The sequence below is a fragment of the Papio anubis genome, chromosome 6, assembly GCF_008728515.1.
Source record: "Papio anubis isolate 15944 chromosome 6, Panubis1.0, whole genome shotgun sequence".
Classification (NCBI taxonomy): domain Eukaryota; kingdom Metazoa; phylum Chordata; class Mammalia; order Primates; family Cercopithecidae; genus Papio; species Papio anubis.
The window spans coordinates 141,462,881-141,469,191 of record NC_044981.1 but is presented as its reverse complement, the minus strand read 5'-3'; positions in this window follow the sequence as shown (position 1 = coordinate 141,469,191).

Sequence of the window (6,311 nt, the reverse complement as noted above, 5' to 3'; positions counted from 1 at the left end):
GGAAGAGAGGAGGAGAGGTATGTAAAGGATTAGGAAAGATCTGTGTGACTAAGTTGTCCTGACTTGGTACTTTCCAGGCTTGGCAAATGTTTAAAGCTGACTCTATTTCTGATGAATGGTTTGTGGGTTCTTTAGAGAACTTCCTATCACTGAGTATGTCTCCTTGCAGTTCACTTGATTTGAGCTTATGCAACTCTTGGTCTGCTATTTTCCAATTTATCTCTAGTCCCCTGGGCATCTGGGTGTACACTTCAGTGTCCCTCTGCTGAAGCCTCGTCACCACTCCCAAAAGCCCTCTTGGGCAGGATCCACAACAGCGCCACAGCAGCCCTCTCTTCTGTAGTTCATGTCTTGTTCATGGGAAAGATACACCCCTGGCCCTCTGATGACAGACCATGGTGTATTTCCAATCATAGCTTTCTATTCTGCTGACGCAATCTCCTTCAGCAGCTCTCTCACCTTTTGTCCCTATCAGCACTGGGCTCACATATCAAGCTCTGCCACTGGTTTCTCTGAAATCCCACTCACTAGGCTTGAGACAAGAGATCAAGCCCTTCCATCCAGTCTCCCATGGGAGTAGCAGTTGGCATTCTCAGCTAATTGGTAGCTCTCTCCAGTGAAATCTTCAGTCTTCAACTCTGGGCTCTTCAGTCTCCACCCTTTTGTACCCTGTTTGGAAGATGGCCTGAAATTTGCTTTTCAATCCTCTACTTTGTTTATTCTCTCTATGTGACCAAGTCATCACGCCTCAGGTAGCACTGAAGCAGAGTTACCTTTTACTGTTATTCATATAATCTCACTTTATATGTACATTAGTTTTCTGTTGCTGCATAATAACAATTTTATCACAAATTTAGCAGCTTAAAACATCATAATTTTATTATTTCACAGTTTCTGTGAGTTAGACGTTAGGGCTTAACTGGAACCTCTCACAAGACTGTTTAATCAGGATGTTAGCTGTGGCTTGTCTGGGGAGGGATCCCCTTCCCAATTCACATGACTGCTGGCAGCACTCAGTTCTTGTAGGTTGTTGGACTGAGAGTGTGAGTTTCTTGCAGGCTGTCAGCTGCAGGCTGCCCCCAGTTCCGGGCCATGTGGGCTTTCCTAACGTGACCACTGGCATCCTCAAAGCAGTAAGAGGGAGAAAGCCATTCCTCAAGACAGGCGCTGTAATCTTATGTGACATAATCACATACACGTAATCATGTATACTCAATCACCTTTCCTATACTTGATTTATTAGAAACAAGTTGATCTCCCTCCTACTCAAGGTGAGGGAATTATACGAGGGTGAGAATATCAGAAGGTGAGAATTATGGGGAACACATTAAAGTCTGTCTGCCACAATATGATAAACAATTTTAAAAATCAGATATATGTGTGTGCTTGTCTATGAGTGTAGGTATGTGTCTATAAAATATTCTATGGCTATGGAGAAAGACACTAGGCTTTGATACAGGTTATCATGAAGGGAGATAATGGAATGTGTTGCTATAGTAAGGAAGGGGAAAATGGGACAGGGAATCCAAAAGACAAAAAAAAAATTGCTCATTTAAAATTAAGCATGCACATTATCACAGTTATTCATTTATATAAAATACATCTATATGAACTATATATACAAGTACATGAATTCTATGTAAGGAAAGTAAATAAAAACTATTTTACAAATAAAAAATTAAAAAAGAAAGATTTACTTTCTTGCTTTTCTTATAAGATGCTTTTTCTACACTTGGTTAATAGAACTGAAGTGTTTTTTTTTTGTTTTGTTTTGTTTTGTTTTGTTTTGTTTTAAACAATGTAAAAACAATAATGCCAAAAGCAAAAACTTTAGCAAATTAACAGCATTTTTATTTTTTATTTATTTTCAACTTTTAAGTTCCAGGGTACATGTGCAGGATGTGCAGGTTTGTTACATAGGTAAATGTGTGCCATGGTGGTTTACTGCACATATCAACCCATCATCTAGGTATTAAGCCCAGCATCCATTAGCTATTCTCCCTGATGCTCTTCTTCCTCTTGCTCCCCCAACAGGCCCCAGCGTCTGTTGTTCCCCTCAATGCAGCCATATGTTCTCATTGTTCAGCTCCCACTTGTAAGTGAGTACATGTGGTCTTTGGTTTTCTGTTCCTCCATTACTAATGCTGTGGATAACAGCTTTTAGCTCCATCTATGTCCCTGCAAAAGACATAATCCCGTTCCTTTATGGATGCATAGTATTCCATAGTGTATATGTGCCACATTTTCTTCATCTAGTCTGTCATTGATGGGCATTTGAGTTGATTCCATGTCTTACCTAGTATGAATAGTGCTGCAATGAACATACGTGCACATGTATCTTTATAACAGAATGATTTATTTTCCTTTGGGTATATACTGGGTAAAATGGGATTTCCACTTCTAGATCTTTGAGGAATTGCCACATTGTCTTACTCAATGATTGAATCAATTTACATTCCCATCAACAGTATAAAAGTGTTCCTTTTTCTCCACAACCTTGCCAACATTTGTTTCTTGACTTTTTAATAATAGCCATTCTGACTGGTATGAGATGGTATCTCATTGTGGTTTTGATTTGCATTTCTCTAATGATCCCTGATGTTGACCTTTTTTTCATATGTTTGTTGGCCACATGAATGTCTTTTTTGAAAGTGCCTGTTCCTGTCCTTTGCCCACTTTTAGTGGGGTTGCTTGTTTTTTTCTTGTAAATTTAAGTTTCTTGTAGATTCTGGATATGAGTCCTTTGTCAGATGGATAGATTGCAAAATTCTTCTCCCATTCTGTAGGTTGCTTATTCACTCTGATGATAGTTTCTTTTGCCGTGCAGAAGCTCTTTAGTTTAGATCCCATTTGTCAATTTTTGCTTTTGTTGCAATTGCTTTTGACGTTTTCATCATGAAATCTTTGTCTGTACCTATGTCTTGAATGGTATTGGTTAGATTTTCTTCTAGGGTTTTTATAGTTTTGGGTTTTATGTTTAAGTCTTATATCCATCTTGATTTAATTAAGAAAAATTTTTTGAGACAGAGTCTTGCTCTGTTGCCCAGGCTGGAGTGCAGTGGTGCATCTTGGTTCACTGCAACCTCCGCCTCCTTGGTTGAAGTGATTCTCCTGCCTCAGCCTCTTGAGTAGGAGGAATTACAGGCACTCACCACCACACCTGGCTAATTTTTGTAGTTTTAGTAGAGACAGGGTTTCACCATGTTGGCCAGGCTGGTCTTGAACTCCTGAGCTCTGGTGATACACCTGCCTTGGCCTCCCAAAATGTTGAGTTAATTTTTATATAAGGTGTAAGGAAGGAATCTAGTCTTAATTTTCTGCATATAGCTAGCCTGTTCCCCCAGCACCATTTATTAAATAGGGAATCCTTTCCCCATTGCTCGTTTTTATCAAATTTGTCAAAGACCAGATGGTTGTAGGTATGCGGTCTTATTTCCAAGTTCTCTATTCTATTCCGTTGGCCAATGGAACAGCATTTTGATTTATGTCATTTACAACTTTAGAATGTTAAACTGTTTCCATGCACAGATGTAACAATCAAATTGTCTTTTAAAAGGTGCACATATACCACACACATCACACCATGCCCCCGACCCCTCGACTACATATCAGAGTCCAGTTTTGCTATACGTTTAGTTTGCAGGATAAGAGAATGGAATTTGGTGAAGTGATTGTCAAGTGTTTGAAAACTGTCTAAAAGGTTTTGTTTTGGAGCATCCAAGAAGAAAACAATAAATGAAAATAGTTATCAGATTCCAAATAATTCCAATTGAATAGTAAACCTCAGTATTTGGAAGCTGGTAACTACAGAAAAAAAAGATAATAGTATTATTATTTAGTTACCTAGATACAATAGTAATCTAGCTTCTTTAACTAAATGAAATATAGATTCAATTTTCCAAAGAACTAAGTATCATATAAATTTTGATAGGTAGAAATTGAATGAAAAAGACAAAAAGATTTAAGCCTTGTAGGTATATTGAATTGATAGACCTAGCACAAAATTTAGTGTTTGTCACTTTCTCATGGGGGTCTATCTAGTTTATGGCCTTTCTTCCTACTTTCCTTTTCTTCTCTCTCTTTCTGTGGTATGAGTTGCTTTGATTCCTGTCTCTAGTTCCTCCTCTTAATCTAGATCCCTTTTAATCTAGATTTAACACTTTTTTTCTCTCTGACAGAGTTGATGACTTTTCAACTCTCCTCTTCTATGAAAACATGTTTCCATTATCACACTTAAATTACTCTCAAAATTATTTGCTTATAAGTTACCATCTCCAGCAAAGTGGGAGCCCTCATTTATCTCATTTTCACCCAATATGTGTACTGCACTTGGCATTTTGGCAGCATGTATTGATGAATGAATGAGTCTTTCACTTAGTTTTATAACATGTTTGCCTCTGTATCTTTACTCACTTATACTCTATCCTCCCTTTACTACTTTTTGTTCTGCAAAGCCCAAACATTTTACAGTTGGAAGGAAACTGAGAAATGAAGCATTCGGTGTTTCTAAGGGTACAGTCTATGAAATCTAGGTTTTAGAGTACCCACTCATTAAAACTGTATATTCCTGAGTGCAAACCCACATCTACTGAATCAGAATCATTTGGGTAGATTTAAAGAACTGACCTTGTTTACAAGCTCCTGCATTATGATGCAAACTAATTCAGTAATTTATAAATGAAATAAAAAAGAGTCAACTTGAATCCTTAGGACTTGGAAGCCATTTAGGGACCAATGTGATAATATCCAAAATTGTGACAAAGGTCAATGCATTCCTTAATTTCTTCCTTTCTGAATGTATGTAACTTAAAGGGAACACATGAGTACCAATACTTGAATTTTTTTTGTCATGAAATAAACTTGTCCTAGAGAATGTGTTCTACTACTTAGATCACTACCATGTTCTTGTGGTCAAGCTCTAGTTATGAAGATCCCTGTAGATCAGCATGGGAAGCTGGCCTGTTTGCATTTGGATGTAGTCTAAATGGAAACATTTATGGCCACTCAGTAATCATTACTGAACTCAGGTAATAAGAATAAATCTGTTCTATGTGCTTAGATTGTATAGTCGGGTGTAGTTTTCATAGTCGTTTATCTCATAGGACTTCGTAATGCTTTTCATTGATTTTGTATTTGTGTGCCCATTATTGAAAGCAGTGGTAGGACTGGTGCACTATTAGATTATTCATATAGCTAAGAAGTCATAGATTTCTCTTAAGATGTTGTCTTTTTAGTTGAATTTGAAAGGACTCCAGTGCTTTTTCCCTTTCTAGGAAACAGTCTAACTGTAAACAGAAAGAGGTCCACATAAGAACTATGATATCTGTGTTTAGTTGTCATATATTTTCTCTCTCCTTCCCCTGTTTTTAATTCCCCTTCCTACTTTTCTGTTTCTCTCTGTCCTTCTCTTTTTTCTTTCTCCATCTCCCTGCCGAATTCTCTGACACATATATACACAATTAAGGAGTGAATAAAACAAGTTAATATCACTCTCAAATTGTTAACAAAACTCAGTTGTGTTTCCAATTTAAGACCCAATTACAGTTCCATTTTTAGTTTTTCCATACACAGCTGCATACCATGTTATTCACAATTTTCCCTTTGCCAAAGATAGTTAAACATTGATTTAAAACAATCTGACAACAATGTACATTTTCCTCAAATATTGTCTTCAAAATCACAAATAGTCTTTTATGTATTCTTCATAAGAATTCTGAAGTGTTACTCTTAAAGGTGTTACTACTTATGTGTATAAATAGAAATGAAAAAACCAAAGTGCATTCCTCCCCATCACTTAGAGGTGCTTTGCCAAGTCTGTAGACTCATGTGGACTTGTCTTCTGGGACATGTGTTTTACTTCTACACTGAAAAGATTCAACCCTCATGCTGACTGATGCCCCTCTATGATGGCCTGGCTACTGTCTCCTTTCAATCACTTAACAAAAATTACTCAGAGAAATTGAAAAAACTTTGAGTAGCATCCTCTAGTCAATCACTTTCTCATAAAACTGAGACCCACGTAGGTTGGAGTGACTTGCCTTTGGTTACAAACAAGGCCATGATGAGGATGGGTATAGAGCCCATTGCCCATGATGTTCATTCTTTCCAGGCAGTGATTTCTTGCAGAATTCTGTTCTCCTTCTTGTGCTTTTTGTTGCTCCAGCATAAGCCTTTATAACGTAGCACTTTTGCTATGAGCTATGCAAACAGCTGTGCAAACAGATATAATACATTTTAAGTGGGACTCTGATGTACACTAAATGCTGTTATAAGGTGATCTGGAAGGTGATTTTTAGGCTAATTCTGAAGGA